This window comes from Oreochromis aureus, linkage group 6 (genome assembly GCF_013358895.1).
Source record: "Oreochromis aureus strain Israel breed Guangdong linkage group 6, ZZ_aureus, whole genome shotgun sequence".
Classification (NCBI taxonomy): Eukaryota; Metazoa; Chordata; class Actinopteri; order Cichliformes; family Cichlidae; genus Oreochromis; species Oreochromis aureus.
In genome coordinates, this window is record NC_052947.1 from 37,757,939 (window position 1) to 37,778,477 (window position 20,539).

The 20,539-nt window shown below is 43.9% G+C and overlaps 1 long non-coding RNA gene and 2 other non-coding genes across 3 annotated transcripts; 2 read left to right on the plus strand and 1 right to left on the minus strand.

Annotated features, from left to right (window-relative positions):
- Positions 1-8,573: 8,573 nt before the first annotated feature.
- On the minus strand, positions 8,574-9,599 carry LOC116331526. The gene is made up of 3 exons (XR_004200296.2): positions 9,388-9,599; positions 9,206-9,281; positions 8,574-9,107 (listed from the first exon to the last, which is right to left on the minus strand). It is a non-coding gene; the product is annotated as an uncharacterized LOC116331526 (long non-coding RNA).
- A 10,380-nt stretch (positions 9,600-19,979) lies between these two features.
- Positions 19,980-20,053, plus strand: trnai-aau. Its single transcript has one exon. It is a non-coding gene; the product is annotated as a tRNA-Ile (tRNA).
- A 298-nt stretch (positions 20,054-20,351) lies between these two features.
- Positions 20,352-20,423, plus strand: trnaq-cug. Its single transcript has one exon. It is a non-coding gene; the product is annotated as a tRNA-Gln (tRNA).
- The last annotated feature ends 116 nt before the right edge of the window (positions 20,424-20,539 follow it).

Sequence of the window (20,539 nt, forward strand, 5' to 3'; positions counted from 1 at the left end):
ACTCTGTGGACAAAACATGTACCTAGAACAGTAGCTGGTAAGTGTAGCTCCTCCATGAACCTGCTCACAACACTGCTGCAGAGTATTTGAAGGGTGCTTTTACTGGGGGGGTGCTTGCAGCAACAGTGACACTGACTGAAGACTGAAATTGCTGATAAGATTTTGAAGTAAATCATCTCTGTCGGTGGCATGATTTGTCATCTTAAGGCTTTTGATACCTTTAGTTGTGCTCTGCTTCCCTTTACTTTATTATTTTCCTGGTAATAAAACTCATTTTGTGATAGAGTCCTGGGCCACATGTATGTTTTGATAGAAAGAAAACAGAGGACTCTCAGAGAATCTCTGCACAATAATGTGCAAACGCCACAAAAAAGGTCATTCATCCACGTTGTTGCCATTTATTGGGATCAAATCAAATCAAATCAAAGTGGTAAAGCACATCTAAGAAAAGAATAGCCTCATTGTATAAAATGAAAAAGTCTGCCCAGAAAGTTTGTCTCAGTGTTTTGATGTAGGAAAAATAAATTGCTTCAGCAGAGAAGTTTCCAAAATCATCCTCTCAATCATCTGTGCTTCTCAAACTCAACACCACACATACGTTTACGTCTACTTATGTTGGTACTTACTGGTACTTATAAAGTGCTGTACTACATAATTTTGAGCACTCAGAGTGATTTTTAGTGCAAGCTCACCACGCAGTCACGCGCACATCCACAGTGCTTTTGTCTATACCTTCACACACACCCTCGCACGTCCATCGATGCATCAGGGGCAACTCGGGGCTCAGTGTCTTGCCCAAGGATACTTCTGTTGGGTTTTGTTATTCGTACCTGTGTTGGAAGTAAGGAGTAAATTGAATATAGATGATGGTTTGAAAATGTTTAGTTATGAGATGCTGGGTACAACAGGAAAATGGTGTTGATGGTGAAACTGCCAGCCGAGGGGCAAGAGGACAGAAAAAGTGTTTTAAGGATGAGGTAAGAGAGGATGTACAGGAGGCTAGCATGACAAAGGAAGATGAAGATGAAAAAGATAGAAGGAGATGAAAACCACCCAAGAGGAGCAAGTTGAAAGAAGAAGTTATGACATGAATGTAAAATAATAATTTCGTTAAGGCCTCAGTGCAGAGGGCTGTGATTATTGTTAGCTCAGTGGTTAGCATGAAACAGTCATTTGACAACACTGAACAAATAGCTTTGCAAAAGATAAAATAGTAACAGAAAAGGGAAACAAAGTTGAAACACACAAACAGTTTGTGCATTCCTCGTATACACAAACAGTGTATCAGCAGGATCAGGCGCTAAGCCCTACAGCCTCTGGGGTCAGGTCTTGTCTTAAAGCATGAGAAGCACAGGTACTTTTAAAGTTTTTACCAAAAAAGATGAATAGGAACAATTTTTTAAAGGTCTGATGACAAGGCCCATGAAACAAGGTCATATTATAACATATTAACTAACTTCAAGTAATAAAACATAACACAACAATTTAATTGTTCAAATTAAGCTAAACTCCAGCTGAAAGGACTAAACCCGATCTAACAAACTGAGAATAAATAGATACTTAAATATTAACTTAACAGTAATAATAATAATAATAATAATAATAATGATACATTTTATTTTAGGGACCTTTTCAAAATACTCAAGGTTACCTTACACAGAAGAGTTTAAAAAAACAGCAATAGACAAAAACACCCATCGAGTCAAAAACAAATTTAAATATTTAAAATCATAAAGAGCAGTAAGTAAGTCATTAATCAACTGAAGTGACAAACAATATAAACAATATTCGTAGTCATTAAATCAACGCAGCTGCTGAACAGACCTCGAAAAAGCAAGGCAAACTGATTCAATACTTTCTCAACTCTTGACTGATTTTATTACGATTTATACGTTTAATTCAACGTCTGCCAATCTGAATTTTAGTGGTCGCCTAATTATAATATTCCTGTGAGGTTATAAGAATAAGCTGAACAGGTACATACTCCCTGGCCTCTAGTACAACACGCCTAAATTACACATATATGTACAATATTCTTTCTTTTTGAATAGTTTTAACAACATTAATCTTTGAGGTAAAGGTTAAATAGATTTTTGAAGTAATAGTTGCCAGTTCACAAGCAGTGTGTTTACTGCTGGCTTGTAACGATTCTGAAAGTGAAACATCCAGATGATCAGAGCACTCGTACATGCACATGGAGCTGTCAGTGAGTAGATAACGCATGCCACTCTGGTGAAAGTTGTCATCTTTGCAGATCATGTTTTGGTTAGACATCTGAACCTGAATCATGATAAACTGAAACTATTTTTTCTTACAAAAAATGGAACAGTACACTTTTGCTGAGCTATTTTTTGTTAGTGCTCAAGTGAAACATCAGTGTTGTACAAATTAATAATCCCACAGATTTGTTTTTCAAAATTTGTATTTTCAGTAACGCACGCATACTGAAAATTAAAGTGTGTGTCCAAGTCTATTGGTACGCTTCAGTTTTGTGTGAACATTAACCACTATGGATAAGAACATGTGAAACTGACACAACCACTCAAGTTTTACTAACAACCGGTTTGGTTGGGCGCTGCACAGACAAGTGCAAATTGTATGTGCATGCACTCATGAAGACATGCACATGTATGACACTCCCTGAAAAAAAATGTCTATTGGAGGTAATACTGCTAAGGTTACAGGTGTGACTGACTGACAGGTAGCTGCAGCTGATTGACATCTGGGAGGCCTCACCTCTGCTAGTTCAAATCCCTCTCGGTCAGCCTCTCGGTCATGTCTGTGATTTTTGGGCTTTTTTGATGTAATTATGTGAGAAGCAGCTTCTGTGTTTAATTTTTGCTGATTGAATCTCGATTTTATTAGCACCAATTATCTGCACATCTGCTTTGCATATGTTCAGTTTATGAATGCAGCTTACTAACCAAGCTAGCTTGTTGCCTGATAATATAATACTCCAGCCTCTCGTGCAAATATGGTTATGTTTGGCTCTGAAAACATACAGCCAGTGGCCAAATCCTAACGTTGAGGTTTTAAATACAGAGAGTCGTTTTTACTGAATGACTTTCTGTGTATTGTTTAGAAAAATGCTCTTTAGTGTCAGTGTCAGAGGAATATTTGCAAGTTTCTAGTTGTGTGAATACTTCTGTTAAATAAATAAACTTCAGTTTATTTTACCTTTTGTTTGGTAAAAGTCAGACCGGATGCCTTAAGGGGAGAACAGTAAAGGCCTTAAAAGACTGAAGCCTCATAAGCTTTACACGTCACACTGCCACCAACTGCCTGAAAGTGTCTGTTTGACTTGTTGTTATAAGACTGGATGGTGAATTAGCTGGAAACATGGTCAGAGCTGTTGTTTCAAGAACCAATTATGGTTCAGTGAAACTGGTACTTTTAGGGCTTTAACCCAAGAGCCATGTAAATCTGCTGGAGCAGACTGCTTGTTACATGGAAATATACCTCAGTTATACACACAGCTACTCTTATTACACTACTAAAACATTTAGTGCTTTTATGATAGCACATATTCTGTCTCCCTGTGTCAGCATTAAAGTGCCCTGGACCCCACACGTGAGAGTTCTTCTGCATAGCTATGGCTGGTTAAACATTCCTTTGATATCCAAAAACTGATCCATTCAACAGTTCAAGTGGTAGTTTGGGGATTTCTATCAAATCCAGTAAATTCAGGCTATATTTGAAATAAACAGCTGTATATAAGTAAAAACACACAGAGCGATCCTGATCATTTTGAAGACCCATCACGTTTGCACTGCTAGAAAACTGGCTATGTTGTAACTTCCCTGACACAAAGTCCTGCACTTTGACTTGTGGCCACCAGCACCCCAACCAGAACTATTAATACAGACTGCACAAGTGCAAACGCTCTCATGTGACCAAGTTTCATTTCATCGCTTCTGCTCCAACAGTTTGCCACTCAAACGCCATTTGAGCTTGCAGCTACACCACCAGCTATGATGAGTGACTTCCACATGCATCGCCTTCGTGACTTCGCTAAGGACTGGAAAGTTGAAGGGAGCTCTTTGATAGGCCGAGCCTCAAGTCTCAGATATCGCTTCCTCACTCATGCAGTGCCTGTGCCTAATCTAAACCCAGTTCCATTCATTTGAACCAAAAACAAATGAAGATAAGTGCCCTTGCCAAAAGCCTGGCAGCAGAATGACACCACGAAATTGCTGGAAGCACTATGGGATGGGGTTATACAAAGAACTCAGCAGTGACTGACGGACACTGCAGACAAATTCTGCCCACCATGATATTGTTGCTTAAACAGAGTGGAAGCTTCTGGCACAACGTCCATGCACGGAGAAGTGGGTAAAGTGAGTGAAAGGTTCCAAAGGCACAACTTTAATAGTTTGACAGACACATTTTTGGCTTCTGTTCTTCATCCTTGTAGACATGATTGGAATAGAGCCTAAAGAAATACAAAACAATCAACCATATACATCTACATATATATCTACCAAAGATGGGGCAAGATGGGGTTAAAACGAATCACTAAAGAAGGAGTGCCCATAAGAATATGTGGGTTGCATTATATTTAGTCCATATAAACGGGAGAAGCACAATTTAGGGGTGGTGTTTGAGTTTAGCTCCACCCAGTGTTGCACAACTCCATAGATTTGAAAAAAGGCAAGTCAAAATGGATTACTAAGACGTGAAAGTTGTGCTTTATAGCAAAATCCTCTTTGCCACAGAAATAAGCTTCAGGTTCAGCTGAGGTCTTGGTTCAGTCTCACTCTCTATAGCAGGTGGATGCAATTAACACACTCCTCTAATTAGGACAAAGGAGCTCAGGTTTCAGAGCAAAGGATGCTGTAGGTCTTAATAATAGCTGTTTTCCAGCTAGCTGGGGTATCATTGCAGACAGTTTCCAGGAAAAAATTATATTCCTTCTAGGGACATGAAAGATTGAACATGAAACATCATAAAAATTAGACTTTTAACTTTAAAACCAAACAAAGTAAGACCTAGCACTAGGAGATCTAATGAAAGTTATTTATGTTGCATCACAGCCTGCCAAAAGGCCCACTTCATGTATTTAGTAGTAGTTAGGAGTCAGTGTCAAGTTGCTTTTCTGTGTTAACTGGTTTCTGCTTTTATCCACATTTCATTACTTCAGAGTAAAGTTCTGGTCTTCAGCAGTGGGTCTGAAAAATCTCCCTCTGCAGTCACACAAGAACTGGCACTCAGCTCCTGAAGCCAGTGTGAAAACGTCTTCACAGATAACAGAGAAACACACTGATGCCACCTTCATGTTGGGCAGAAAATCCTTCTTGCAACAGCTCCAACCAAAAAAAAAAAAAAAAAAATCTTTTAGCCTCGATGGATAGTTTTTCCCTTCATAACAACTCAGAGTAGTGTGAACTTTTTATAACTCATCCACACGGATACATATATATATATATATATATATATATATATATATATATATATATATATATATATATATATATATATATATATATATATATATATATATATATATATATATATATATATACATATATTGTGGCCTCTTTGATAAGCAGGTGTCTAAACACATGCTGTCTGGCAGGTCCCACGTCCACTGCTTCATGTCATTAAACTGCAGCACTTCACTGCATGTGGAGTTTGTGCTTCATTCCTCCCAAACTGGTTAAGTCTGATCTGTGATGATCATTTCTGTAAAAAATAAACTCCAGCTCTAAACAACATTTGTCTTTGAATGTGTTAAAATGACTCACAGGGAGTTGCTATCAACAAGTTTTAATAGAAATTTTTAAATATGACTTTTTTTCTTTACCATGCAAACACACTGGCATGTGAGCAGAGACTCATTTGCAAACTTGCAAAAAGGTGCTTCTAATTTGCATTTGTTTTAAAGTCAGTACAGCATTTCCCATCAGAAATGTCAATATCAACTAAGAGTAAAAGGTGCAGTGATGGTGAATAATATGCAAATTTGATTTCCCCAGCTTTTGTTTTCAAGGCAGCAGCACTCAACAAGTGTTAACCCAAACCTGATAACCCATGTTACCTCAGCACGAACTTCCCAAGAGCTACTGATGATGACAGGAATGTTTGGCTTTCTCAGTCTTCAAGTGCCCCATAAATGGATTTTGTTATGTGGCTGTGGAGGAAAGTAAATGACAGTCAGCCATTCTTGGTCTTCTCTGGTCTTCTTGGGAAGCTTTGAGATGTGTTTGGGCTCCTTATCATGCTGTATGAATCCTTCTCCACAAAAAGACGAAAAAGACCATATTTTCTGAAAAATCTTCAAAGTGGGTTCACCTTTAAATATGGTATGTCTCAGCTTACCCTGCATGAAGTCATTTAAAGGCACTACTCTACATGTGTGAAGGTGGTGGTGCCTGTACTCCGAATGCACACAATCATTAGTTACCACCAGCCCTACCTGCCTCAGTGGAAGCGTTGCAGTATTGCCTAAGCTCACAACTTAAAGGGGAGCTTTTTACTCCATATCTTTATGCTTAGAATAGCTTTGCATTATTCACAGTCCAAAATAATCCTTATTTACCCTACACTGGGTCTTGATGCAGCTCCTCGTAGTGCCTCTACTTTTAAACAACTTTCTTCCTATTGGCTGTCCCTCGTAAACAGAATGATCAAACAGCAGGTAGGTGGGGCTTCTACGCTCACGGCCAGAACTGTGTGCCTGCGATGGCCATACTTAGTATCTCTGCTCTCACTGACATCATACAGAGCCAATAGCAGAAGAGTCATGGCAACTTTGCATCTTTTTTATGTATATTTAAAAAGCTGTAAAAAGAGTGAGCTCAGGTACACTTAACCCTGTGATAAATCTAGCCAAGTTAAGAGACTTTACCTCTTACAGCACTGTAACACAATATTGGCTATTAAATAATCTGGTGGAGTGTCTGCTATTGGAGTAATAGTGACCCTGCTTGTGCACTGAGTGGTCACATTACGAGTATGATTTAACACAGTATCCCTGTGTGTCACTGAATACACCCACTAGGCCACCTTGACTTTGTGTGTCAGACCACTGATGGCAGCGATGAGGGGTGGTGAGCAGTCACGGTCACTGCTTTGTTCAGTACTTTTCCACTGACTGAGACACCAGGCCGTGCACGTGTATTTGTGTGTAAGCCTTGTGTGTCTGCCCGGGAAAAAAAAGACAGGAACTGTTGCTGTATTGTATCAGCCAACCAGAAGAAAAAAGACATTAAAAAACTGAGTAGGCTTTAATGAAGAATTGAGGAGGAATATAATTAGAGGATTACACAGTCATACAGGACTTTACCATAGCAAATCTGACAGAGTTACATAGCAGTTAATCATGTGTTTCTGTTTTGAGGAAATAACTTTGGAAAGCAGAGGTGTGGCTCTGCGATGGGTTTTAGATCCTTCATCACCATGCACTGGTGCACTAGGGAACAAGTCCCGAGCTGCTTCACAATCCTGACCTCTGATTCATCAAATAAACTAGTACACAAAGATGCTGCACAGGTGATCAAGCTGATAAGGGTAAAAGCATGCAGACGCACAAGAAAAGAGAATTCAAGTCATGTGGGCATTTGCATCAGATGCCAAGAGGCTTCCAGGAACAGCACATATGTGATGTTCACAGCTTGTTCGTCTGGTTTACAGGGGCTTAAAAGACTTTTTTTTTTTTCTAGTGATTACATATCACTCCATCAGTAAGCAAACAGGATTGGTGACTTTGTTAAGATACAAAATACATACAGATACATCGTTATATAATCTTCTATGCACATGCTGAATTGATCAGACGTAACCTTAAAACTACCTGCCTAATGTTGATTAGGCGACCTTGCACAGCCAAAATTGCTCTGATTCCCAGGGCTTGGGTACCGGACCTCTGGGTGTCTCCGCTTTGACGTTTGTAACGGATCCTTTGTGGATCTTTTAGGTTGCAAGCGTAGGCTGTATTTAAAAGGTGGACATAGCTACTGCATTGTCGCCCTTTGAACTCCATATTCTGTGGTCTGAGAGCAACTATTTTGCTATATTGTTGTTAATCCCTTTGATGCCAGGTCGTTCGAAGCCGCTTATATAATCTTACCTCTCTGAAATGTTTCTGAAACAGAAACACGTCTGTAAGCACAAGGGTACAAAGACTAAAGGGTTGAGTTTGAATCTGTGTTTGAGGTATTAAATGTTGGCTGTGATCTATCCCAATTAGAAGCCCTAGGCACACAATGTACCAGTTACTCGAAGAGAAAAGAATCACACCCCACTATTTACATAATAAGTTGACTTGCCATGTTTCATCTTGTCAGATGTCAGCTGCAAGCTTCATAAATTTCTTACATTTATTACATCATGTTTAAAAAGTAAGTAAAATCATATTTTAGATTTAAAACTCACACCTCGCAGGTCATCCTTTTCTAGGATCTGTGCAATTTCTGTACTGATTTAAACTATGTATGTCCCATTGCTGCCTGTGCTGATTATCTGAGGTTTCCTGTTCATGTCACTTTTTTTTCATTGCACAAACAAGTGTATTATACCAATTTCATATTTATTTATTTCAATTTTATGAGTGTTTTCATGAGCAGGATTTGCAGGAGGTTATGCAGTGAGGATTAGAAGAGCAGAGGAAGATGGATGGATGGGAGGAAAAGTAAAAGGTAAGTTTGGCAAGATGATAGTGAGACCTGCTGTGATGTATGGATTGGAGACGATGGCACTGACAGTAGACAGGAAGTTGAGGTGTAGGGTGAGGATGCTAAGATTTTCATTGGGAGTGACTAGGGAGTGACAAGTAGAGGAGATCTAGAGGGCTAGTGTGACAGTGGAGGACAAGGTGAGATGGGGAGCAGATGACTTGCAGAAGAACAGGAGCATATGCAGCTTTAAATGGTTTAAAGGTTTGATAATCTTCAGTGAAGCAAATAACCAAAAATCTGTACTAAGTACAGTTAGAAACAGCGTGTTAATGTTTTGTTAACGTGTTGCAGTCTCTTTTAAATCCAGCTCAGTGTTTATAATAAAACGTGTTGACGTTTTGGAACAAATCTCCATCTGCAGTCGTTCCTCATTTTTTCTGCCGTTTCTTGGATGCTGCTGCCCCCTTCTGGTGAGACTTGGAGCCTGTATTTCTGAGAGCAATAAAAAGTGAATTAAGAATAACCACATCAATATAAAAATAATATTTGTCTGTTAATTACATTCATTGGAAAAGAACAGCTGTGCTTACTTTGGTTTTTCTGGCACCTCTGGGTTTAGTATGACCACCTCTTCCTCTTCACTGTCTGATATCTCAACCACATCTCCTGTAAGACAACAAACTCCCAGTTCAAGCACATTTTTATTATTTTCCTCTAATCAGCAAACATCACTTTTACATTAAACTGTCCAAATAAATAAATAATAAACCACCTTCGCCCACATCCATCTTTGTCACTTCTTCCACTTGCTCATCACCACTGTTGTCATTTTTTTCCTCTTCATAGTCATCTTCATCATCGTCCTCCAGTCCCCAGCTGTTCTGCAGCCCCTGCCCCACCTGTCCAACACCAGGGACTGGCACCACTTAGGATAACATCCTAGCATGTGTGGTTAAGGAGATTACGAATGAGGAAGTTAAACACATTTTCTTTGTTGCTATCAATTTTTTCCCTCAGCATTAGTATAGCCTAGCCTAAAAATCAAACACAAGAAAAAATGCAATAGCTTGTTTGCTTCTGATTGGCTGCCTCTTGTAAACAAAAGATTTAAACAGAAGGTGGGTGGTTCATATGGTCATCTGATGCCAAAGATGACCATATTAGGAATCTCTGCCTTCAGCGACATCATGCAAAAGCCAAAAGCAGAAAAAAGTGTTCAGAGCAGTATTAAACCTGAGATTCTGGCTTTTTTCGAAATCCTGACCATGTTTAAAGCGAGTCTCCTGTATTAACAAGGAAATGTGTAACAGGTCCAGTTTAATATTAACTAAGCATGAATATGTTGTACTGATAGCCATGGTAAGTGACAAAATCAAAACTTTATTTATTCTTCTTGGAGGTTGAAAAGAGGAGTTAATAAATAACTTCACTGTGCTCAACTTTACCTCAAGGAGATAAATGCGATCGCCTGTCTGCTGTGAAACATTTCTATACAGTATACTGTCTTCACTGCCCATTATAACAGTTGGTGCACAATTAAGAACCCTTCAGAAGTGTTTAATATGTAAATGAGCGTTCAACTATTCCACTGTTAGTGTAACGTGATATATGGATGTTGACAGGAAGCAGAAAGGCAGCTTGGCGTTCTGCAAGCTACCCTCTCATTATCCGACAATTAAAAGTTTGGAAGTGTCCGTCTTGTGAAAGTGAATCTCCAGACGGGCAAACAGTTGGTTATACAGGAACTACCACATCCCAGGACCCCTGTACCCGAGGCTTTAGTTGGCTGCTGGCTCTTTAAACAATGTCTGAGCGAGACAGAAAAGGTCTCACTCAGACACACGGTGTCGTCTTCTTCTCCGGTCTCACTAATAGTTAGTCTAGAGACACAAACACCCACTTTCCATGATTACAGGCTTTCCCCGACCCTGACGTGGGTGTGTCTGAGAACCATTAGACCAGTGCTTCCAAAAGTGGAGGGCGCTTGGACAAAACTCGCAAAACTAAAAAGTTTTTGTGTTTTTCTGAAAAGGTATCTAATTTTGGGCCCAGCGACAGACTGGCGACCTGTCCAGGGTGTACCCCGCCTCTCGCCCTATGACAGCTGGGATAGGCTCCAGCGCCCCCCGCGACCCTGAAAAGGATAAGCGGAAGCGAATGGATGGATGGGTGGTATCTAATTTTGTGTTGCTTTTCAAGGGCCTTCGTCATTTCAAATGTTAATAACTAAAAACAGTATTTTGGATTTTGTCTCACCCTCGGCCAGAGTTTATTCAATAAAGAAAGAAACTGAAAATTTTACATTAGTCTGAGTGATTCATATATTTGGCTGGTGAAGACTCACAACTTAGGAATGGACAAAATGCATGCAGCCAGGGGCGGTCCTAGCTTGTTTGGTGCCCTGGGCAAACAATCCCTCTGTCACCCCCTGCCCCCCCTACCCCCCGATACACACACACACACACACACACACACAAAACATATTAAGGATTGTACATAGGCATATTTTATTGTGAAAACTGTTGTCAAAACCATACCAAATTTAACCAGATAAATATTTTACATAGTGAGAGAAACAGAGTATGCAAATGGATTCTTTTCTCTTTTTTTCTAAACTGAGGACCTGATGGCTTTGACCTTTTCTTGTCCATCTTCCATCAGTAATTTTGCACTCTAGTATCAACACCCAACCCCACAACATAACCAAACAGACCTACACTTTAGTGCAGAGATTAGGTTTGTAGAGGGGTTTTTTTCTGAGATTTCACACAACTCAGGAAAAATAATTAACACATAATGGGCTTGCACTGACAATATTATGAATGAAATGTCCACTATTTGGAAGCAGCACGCCCCCTCCCCTTTCGATAGGTTCCGTGTAAGCAGCAGCAGCAAGCAGGCGCACCGAGGGCCCTCGCACACATCGGTGCAAATTATAAGATAAGATAAGATAAGATAAGATAAGATAAGCTGACCTTTATTAGTCCCACAGGTGGGAAATTTGTTTTGTTACAGCAAAAGTGCAAAGTTATGTAGCAGAAATTAGAAAACACTGGAATGCAATAAAATACAATACAATAAAATAAAATACTATATACAGTAGAATAGAATAATGTATACAATAGAATAAAATAGAAATACAAATACTATATACAACTGAGTAGGAAAATACAAAAATACAACTTCGTCAGAAGAAGAATTGCACATATAGCAGTCTTATTGCACATGTGTGGGTTTGTGTGTTTGATCAGCTACAAAAGTCTTTATTGTGGAGTCTGACAGCAGTGGGGAGGAAAGACCTGCGAAATCTCTCCGTCCCACACCGTGGGTGCCGCAGCCTGCCACTGAAGGAGCTGCTCAGTGCTGTCACAGTCTCATGCATGGGGTGGGAGATGTTGTCCATCAGGGATGACAGCTTAGCCACCATTCTCCTGTCACTCACCACCTCCACTGGGTCCAGAGGGCATCCTAGAACAGAGCTGGCCCTTTGGATCAGCCTGTTCAGTCTCTTCCTGTCCCCAGCAGAGATGCTGCCGCCCCAGCAGACCACACCATAGAAGATGGCTGAGGCCACCACAGAGTCATAGAAGGTCTTCAGGAGTGGGCCCTCCACTCCAAACGACCTCAGTCTCTGCAGCAGGTACAGCCTGCTCTGCCCTTTCCTGTAGAGGGCGTCTGAGTTATGTGTCCAGTCCAGTTTGTTGTTCAGATGAACACCAAGGTACCTGTAGCTGTCCACAGCCTCGATGTCCATACCTTGGATGTTCAGTGGTTGCAGTGGAGGATGTTTGTGCCTGCGGAAGTCTACCACCAGCTCCTTGGTTTTACTGGCATTGATCTGGAGGTAGTTCAGCTGGCACCAGTCCACAAAGTTTTGAGTCAGTCCTCTGTACTCCTTGTCGTCCCCATCAGTGATGAGGCCGACTATTGCAGAGTCATCAGAGAACTTCTGCAGGAAGCACTGGGTGGAGTTGTGGGAGAAGTCTGCATTGTAGATGGTGAAGAGGAACGGAGCCAGAACCGTGTTCCCTGTGGGGCCCCCGCACTGCAGGCGACCCTGTCCGACACACAGCCCTGAGTCCTCACATACTGTGGTCGGTCGGTGAGGTAGTCCAGAATCCAGGTAGTGAGGTGATGGTCCACTCCAGAGTTCTCCAGCTTGTCCTTCAGAACCGAGGGAAGAATAGTGTTGAAGGCACTGGAGAAATCAAACAACATGATTCTCACAGTGCTCCCAGCGGTCTCCAGGTGAGCGAGGGAACGATGTAGGAGGTGAATGACGGCATCATCCGCTCCAATGCCAGGTTGGTAGGCAAACTGAAGTGGGTCCAGTGACGAGCTCACAAGGCGCCGAAGCTGAGCCAGGACCAGCCGCCCAGGGTCTTCATCAGGTGGGATGTCAGAGCCACCGGCCTGTAGCTGTTGAGGTCCTTGGGGCGTGAAGTCTTTGGCACTGGAACAATACAGGAGGTTTTCCAGAGCTGTGGGACTCTTCCCAGCCTCAGGCTCAGGTTGAAGAGGTGCTCGATCACCCCACACAGTTGGTCCGCGCAGGACCTGATGACCCTTGAGCTGATGCCATCTGGGCCCGCTGCCTTATTGCCATTAATCCTCCTCAGTTCCCTCCTAACCTGGGTGGTTGAGAGAGACAGGCTGGAGCCTTGTGTTGAGTGTGTATTGGATGCTATTGTTGGGGGTGGGGAGGAGTGAGCAGGGTGAATAGAGGAGGTGTGAAGTGTCTGAGGTGTCAGAGGTGGAACAGCAGCAGTGGGGGTGGGTGAGTCTGCAGCTGATGTTGGAGACTGCCTCATTCTTTCACTGTTTTTTGCTAATAGTGTGTTATTTGCCATAAAGTAATTCAGAGTCATTCATACCAGAGTAACCAGAGAGCATAATATATATTTAAATATATAACTTTCTACATGGCTGAATATAATATCTTTATGTAAAAGTTCAGAGCCTCTGAGGATTATCCAAGTATTTATGACATTACACAAACCAAAGTTCTCCATCACAGTGTTCATGAAATGTTGCTGGGTTTGTTCATCTTCTGGGGTGGGCCTACAGTGGAGCTCTGAAGATTTCCCAGTGATGGAGCTGGTGGTGAAGATCATGATTCCTCCTTGATCCTTGCAATGAACTTCAGTCTTTCTGATGTTTCTGAAATGATGCCTCTCCCAGTGGGTCAACAGAACATCCGGCACAGGACAGCTGTGATGAAAGAAAGGGAAGAAGTTTCTCCAAACCTGTGGACCAAGGAAACCCAGCTTGATCCTGATGGTCCCATCACTAGTTTCCCTCCAGGGTGGATGTAGCTGTTGATAACAATATGGAATTTATTATTAAGATTCCTCTCCGTGAATCGCTACCTTATCGTGGTGGAGGGGTTTGTGTGTCCCAGGGATCCCAGGGGCTATGTTGTCTGGGGGCTTTTGCCCCCTGGTAGGGTTTCCCATGGCAAATTGGTCCTGGGTGAGGGACCAGACAAAGAGCGATTCAGAAGACCCTTATGAAGAGAACATCGAAGGAACAGTTTACCCTGCCCGGGATAGGGTTACCGGGGCCTCGCCCTGGAGCCAGGCCCGGGGAGGGTGCCCGAAGGCGAGCGTCTGGTGGCCGGGCCTTAGTCCATGGGGCCCGGCCGGGCACAGCCCGAAGAGGAGACATGGGCCCATCCTCCCGCAGGCCCACCACCAGCAGGAGGCGCCATAGGGGTCGGGTGCATTGTGTGCCGGGCGGCGGCCAGGAGCGGAGGCCCTGGCGGACTGATCCCCGGCTGCCAAGACTGGCAATAGGGACATGGAATGTCACCTCTCTGGTGGGGAAGGAGCCTGAGTTAGTGCGTGAGGTTGAGAAGTACCGGCTAGATATAGTCGGGCTCACCTCTACGCATGGCTTGGGCTCTGGAACCAGTCTCCTGGAGAGGGGCTGGACTCTGTCTCAGTCTGGAGTTGCCCCTGGTGAGAGGCGGCGGGCTGGGGTGGGTATTCTATTATCCCCTCGGCTTGCTGCTGGTACGTTGGGGTTTTTCCCGGTGGATGAGAGGGTTTGTTCCCTGCGCCTCAGGGTCGGGGAACGGGTCCTGACTGTCATCTGTGCTTATGCGCCAAGTGGCAGTTCAGAGTACCCAGCCTTCTTAGAGTCCCTGGGGGGGGGTGCTGGAAGGTGCCCCACCTGGAGACTCTGTTGTCCTGCTGGGAGACTTCAATGCTCACGTGGGTAACGACAGCGAGACCTGGAGGGGCGTGATCGGGAGGAACGGCCTCCCTGATCTGAACCCGAGTGGTGTTTTGTTATTGGACTTCTGTGCAAATCACAGTTTGGCCATAACGAACACCTTGTTCGAACATAAGAGTGTCCATAAGTGCACGTGGCACCAGGATGCTCTAGGCCGCAGGCCGATGATCGATTTTGTAATCGTATCACCAGACCTGCGACCATATGTTCTGGACACTCGGGTAAAGAGAGGGGCTGAGCTGTCAACTGATCACCACCTGGTGGTGAGTTGGATCAGGTGGCGGGGAGGACGCTGGACAGACCCGGTGCACCTAAAGCGTGTAGTGAGGGTGTGCTGGGGCGTCTAGCAGAGGCCCCAGTCCGCGAGATCTTCAACGCACACCTCCAGCAGAGCTTCAACAGCATTCCGAGGGAGACTGGGGACATTGAGTCCGAATGGACCATGTTCAGCGTCTCCATCGCCGAAGCTGCTGCATTGAGCTGCGGTGGCAAGGTGGTTGGTGCCTGCCGTGGTGGTAATCCCCGAACCAAATGGTGGACACCAGAGGTGAAGGGAGCCACCAGGCTGAAGAAGGAGTCCTATCGGGCTTGGTTAGCCGGAGGCAGCCGACAGGTATCGACAGGCCAAGCGGAATGCGGCTCGGGCAGTGCCTGAAGCAAAAACTCGGGTGTGGGAGGAGTTCGGAGAAGCCATGGAAAAAGACTTTCGGACTGCCTCGAAGAGATTCTGGCAAACCGTCAGGCGTCTCAGGAGGGGAAAGCGGTGCTCTACCTGCACTGTGTATAGTGCTGGCGGAGCGCTGCTGACGTCGACTGAGAAAATTGTCAGGCAGTGGAAGGAATACTTCGAGGACCTCCTTAATCCCACTGACACGTCTTCCGAGGAGGAAGCAGAGTCTGGGGATGAGGGGAATGACCCGCCAATTTCCGGGGGCAAGGTCACTGAGGCAGTTAAACAACTGCTTGGTGGCAGAGCCCCTGGTGTTGATGAGGTCCGCCCCGAGTTCCTGAAGGCTCTGGACGTTGTGGGGCTGTTTTGGTTGACATGCCTCTGCAATGTTGCGTGGAGATCAGGGGCAGTACCCCTGGACTGGCAGACCGGGGTGGTGGTCCCCATCTTTAAGAAGGGAGACCGGAGGGTGTGTTCCAACTACAGGGGGATCACACTCCTCAGCCTCCCTGGGAAAGTCTATGCCAGGGTGCTGGAAAGGAGAGTTCGTCCGCTAGTCGAACCTCGGATACAGGAGGAACAATGCGGTTTTCGTCCTGGTCGCTAAAACACTGGACCAGCTCTTTAGCCTCTCAAGGATACTTGAGGGTGCATGGGAGTTTGCCCAAACAGTCTACATGTGTTTTGTGGACTTGGAGAAGGCATTCGACCGTGTCCCTCGGGGTGTCCTGTGGGAGGTGTTGCAGGAGTATGGGGTGTCTGGCCCATTGCTACGGGCCATTCGATCCCTATACAACCGTTGCAAGAGCTTGGTTCGCATTGCCGGCAATAAGTCGGACTCGTTTCCGGTGGGTGATGGGCTCCGCCAGGGCTGCCCTTTGTCACCGGTTCTGTTCATAATTTTTATGGACAGGATTTCTAGGCGCAGCCAAGTGGCAGAGGGCTTTCACTTCGGTGGCCTCAGAATCTCATCTCTGCTTTTTGCGGATGATGTGGTTCTGTTGGCTTCATCGGGTGAAGGCCTCCAGCTCGCACTAGAATGGTTCGCAGCCGAGTGTGAAGCAGCGGGAATGAGGATCAGCACCTCCAAATCTGAGGCCATGGTTCTCAGCCGGAAAAGGGTGGAGTGCCCACTCCGGGTTGGGGATGAGTTCCTGCCCCAAGTGGAGGAGTTCAAGTATCTCGGGGTCTTGTTCGCGAGTGATGGGAGAAGGAGCCGGAGATCGACACAGGCGGATTGGTGCTGCGGCTGCAGTGATGCGGACGCTGTACCGGTCCGTCGTGGTGAAGAGGGAGCTAAGTGTAAAAGCGAAGCTCTCAATTTACCGGTCGATCTACGTCCCTACCCTCACCTATGGCCACGAGCTGTGGGTAGTGACCGAAAGAACGAGATCGCGGATACAAGCGGCAGAAATGAGCTTCCTCCGAAGGGTGGCTGGCCTCTCCCTTAGAGATAGGGTGAGAAGTTCAGCCATCCGGGAGGGGCTCAGAGTAGAGCCGCTGCTCCTCCACATCGAAAGGAGCCAGTTGAGGTGGTTCGGGCATCTGACAAGGATGCCTCCTGGGCGCCTCCTGGGTGAGGTGTTCGGGCATGTCCCACGGGAGGAGGCCCAGGGCAGACCCAGGACACGCTGGAGAGATTACATCTCTCGGCTGGCCTGGGAGCGCCTTGGTGTTCCCCCGGATAAGCTGGAGGAGGTGGCTGGGGAGAGGGAGGTCTGAGCTTCCCTGCTTAGGCTACTGCCCCCGCGACCTGGCCTCGGATAAAGCGGACGAAGATGGATGGATGGATGGATGGATGAAAAAACAAATTACACTTCTATGAAACCTTGTGCTGCGGTTTTCACTTAAAGTTTCCATGTTAGCAGGCTGTAGAGTGCTCTGTGAGTGTAATGGACCTAAAACTGTTTAAATCTTCAGTCTTATATTACAGTTTTTCCCAATTAGGCTGCGGCTGCCTTTTGCCACTGAGTCTGTTTAGATCTTATATCTCAGGGTCCTCAACGTAAAGAAGTCCAGTTACTTTTATTTCCAAGCTCCTTGGATTACTATGACCTGGACGACTGAGAACCTTCACAGATGTCTTCATGAGTTTAGAAGTAGGGTTAAGAGAGAAAGAGAGAGTTAAGGGTAAAGGTCAAACTGGTCTCACTAGTGACCAGAAGAAGAAGAGTTGGGCTACGTATGATATTGAAATGTCATGTGGTCATTTGCGTCTGATGAGGATGCCTCCTCCTCAGTGAGGTTATGTCCAGCCAGGGAGGGAGATAGGGAGATAGAGAAATGTGAGTGTGGGGAATACGAATGCTGAAGACCTTAAAGTAATACTGAAGCCTGTCATGGCTGCCTGCAAACCCTGGAATGGACTTTTGCCATAGATAGATAGAGAAGCGAAAATGTAGATCCTCATTCAAATGACTCTACTTTGCAAATGACCTACTTTGGAGTGATTCAGTTACTCCACAGATAAAGCTACACACACACACACACACACACACACACACACACACACACACACACACACACACACACACACACACACACACACACACACACACACACACACCACAGCTGGATTCCGGGAACAAATGAAGGCATTGAGCAACAAACTGTATTTGACATTTTTTTAGTCTTGAAGCATCATCACTGTGTTTCTTATCTTCTTCTCCTTTTGTGCAAATGTGCACTTAATTATTGTAACGTAGTGTCTCCCAGCAATCAGAGCAGTATCTGTGGTGGGATCAGCACCATTTACAACTTTAGCGAGAGAGTAAAGTGTAGAGAGTAAAGTGTAGAGAGTAAAGGGTGTTGCCCATTGTGTGTGTCTTTTTTGATTTGTGTGTAAAGTTCTGACAATATGGAGCATGTTTTCAGAAAATGTGTGTAAACAATTGGGAAAAACTGTAAAAGCTTTTGAGATAAAAATGTATTATCTGGCCTAAAAGAAGACTGTATATTAAGAACAAAACAAGTCCCAGCATGGAGCCTTGAGGAACTCCATATAGCAGCTCTATAGGTTCAGATATAATCTGGTTTGCAGACACACTGATTAACTGTATCAAAAACTGAGGAGAGGTCTAACAAGACTAGAACTGTGTATTCTCTGGAGTCTGCTGACATCATAATATCATTAGTAATTTTAGTAGTGCTGTTTCAGTGGAATGCATTTCATGAAAACGAGACTGGAAAAGGTCATAGATGTTTGTGTTTATCCAAGTACACTGTAAGGTGGAGAGCAACTGCCTTCTCAGAAAGTTTTGACATCAAAGGGAGTTTGGAAATAGGTCTATAATGTTGATGTAGTGTTGGATCCAGGTTGGTTTTTTGAGCCTTGGCTCTACAATGGAATATTTAAAAAGGGTGGGGAACACCCCCAGTCTGAAGAGATTGGGGTGGTCCTTGAGGTTTACAACCCAAGGACCAATTGTATCAAAGGCGTTGATGAAAAGCTTAGTGGGGACAATATCAGAGGGGCTTAAAGAAGGCTTTATTTTGTCCATCAGGGCTGATATTTCAACAAATGTCACAGTTGTAAAAGTTGGGAGTGCCTCACAAGCAGAATAAGAAAGCTTTGGAGAGATTTTGGCATTTATTTCTTTGATCTTATCAACAAAAAATCAAAGGAGTTTCTTTCTGTCTGCTTGTGTGCACGTATGCTTTATAGGTACCACATCTGGGTACACAATAGCAGTAATTTTGTCAAACAGAATCTTAGGATTTCTCTCATTTTTTTTGTTGTTGTTTTTTTTATGAATCTAGAATGATATTCTGATCTTTGTTTGTGTTGATTTTCTTAGGTTTTCTGTTCATGTGCACAGTTTTTTTAAATTGCACAAACAAGTGTGTGATATACCAGTTTCACATCTATTTATTTCAGTTTTATGAGAGCATTTTCATGAGCAGGATATGCCGGAGGATGTGCAATTGGAATTAGAAGAGCAGAGGAAGTGAAGATGGATGGATGCCAGCAAAAGTAAAAGGTAAGTTTGGCAAGATGGTAATGAGACCTGCTATGATGTATGGATTGGAGACGATGACACTGACAGTAGACAGGAAGTTGTGGTGTAGGGAGAGGATGCTTAAATTTTCATTGGGAGTGACCAGGATGGACAAGTAGAAGAGATGTAGAGGGCTAGTGTGACAGAGGAGGACAAGGTGAGATGGGGAGCAGATGACCTGTTGTCATTGAGTAACTGGAAGAATAGGAGCATATGCAGCTCTAAATGGTTTAAAGGTTTGAGCAAATAACCAAAAATCTGTAGTCAGTACTCAGCAGCCTATATTTAAGTGTGAACACCAGGGTGAAGGACCAAAAGTGATTTAAATCTGATTTCACATTAGCGGTTTGAGGAGTGTTCTACATCCGCCACAGAGGTTATGCAACTGGTGCTGTGTAGCTGCCAGTTGGTATGAAACCTGTGAGTTATTTAAGTATGACTGATAGGAATTTTGAGCGTGGCCGGTTAGCTCAGTTGGTTAGAGCGTGGTGCTAATAACGCCAAGGTCGCGGGTTCGATCCCCGTACGGGCCAACTTTAATTTCTTTTATCTCGTTTCAAGCATTCTTTCGCTAATACTGGTCATCCGGCAGTTTTCTTCCACTTATCGAGGTCTTGTTCGCATGCTAGTTCAGATCAGGGCTATCTCATCACAAATATGCTAACTAACTTCAGCTAACTTGCTTAGCGAAGCAAGAATTTTTTTCTTTTTAGAAAAACTGTGTCGTTCTCAGTGAGGAAAAGCAGTTTCATAGTCTCTAACGAAATGCCACACTGCGTTCACCATTATGCTGTCTATATGAATCAAACCCTCTCGCAGTGTCACAACGGTGGTTCCATGGTGTAATGGTTAGCACTCTGGACTCTGAATCCAGCGATCCGAGTTCAAATCTCGGTGGAACCTAAACTTTTACTTCTCTCCAGATGCTACTCCTTAACATTATAATTGTAAATGACATTGACAACACGAGCTTACTTTAGTCAGTTTACACATTGAAACGATGTTAGGATATTTACAGA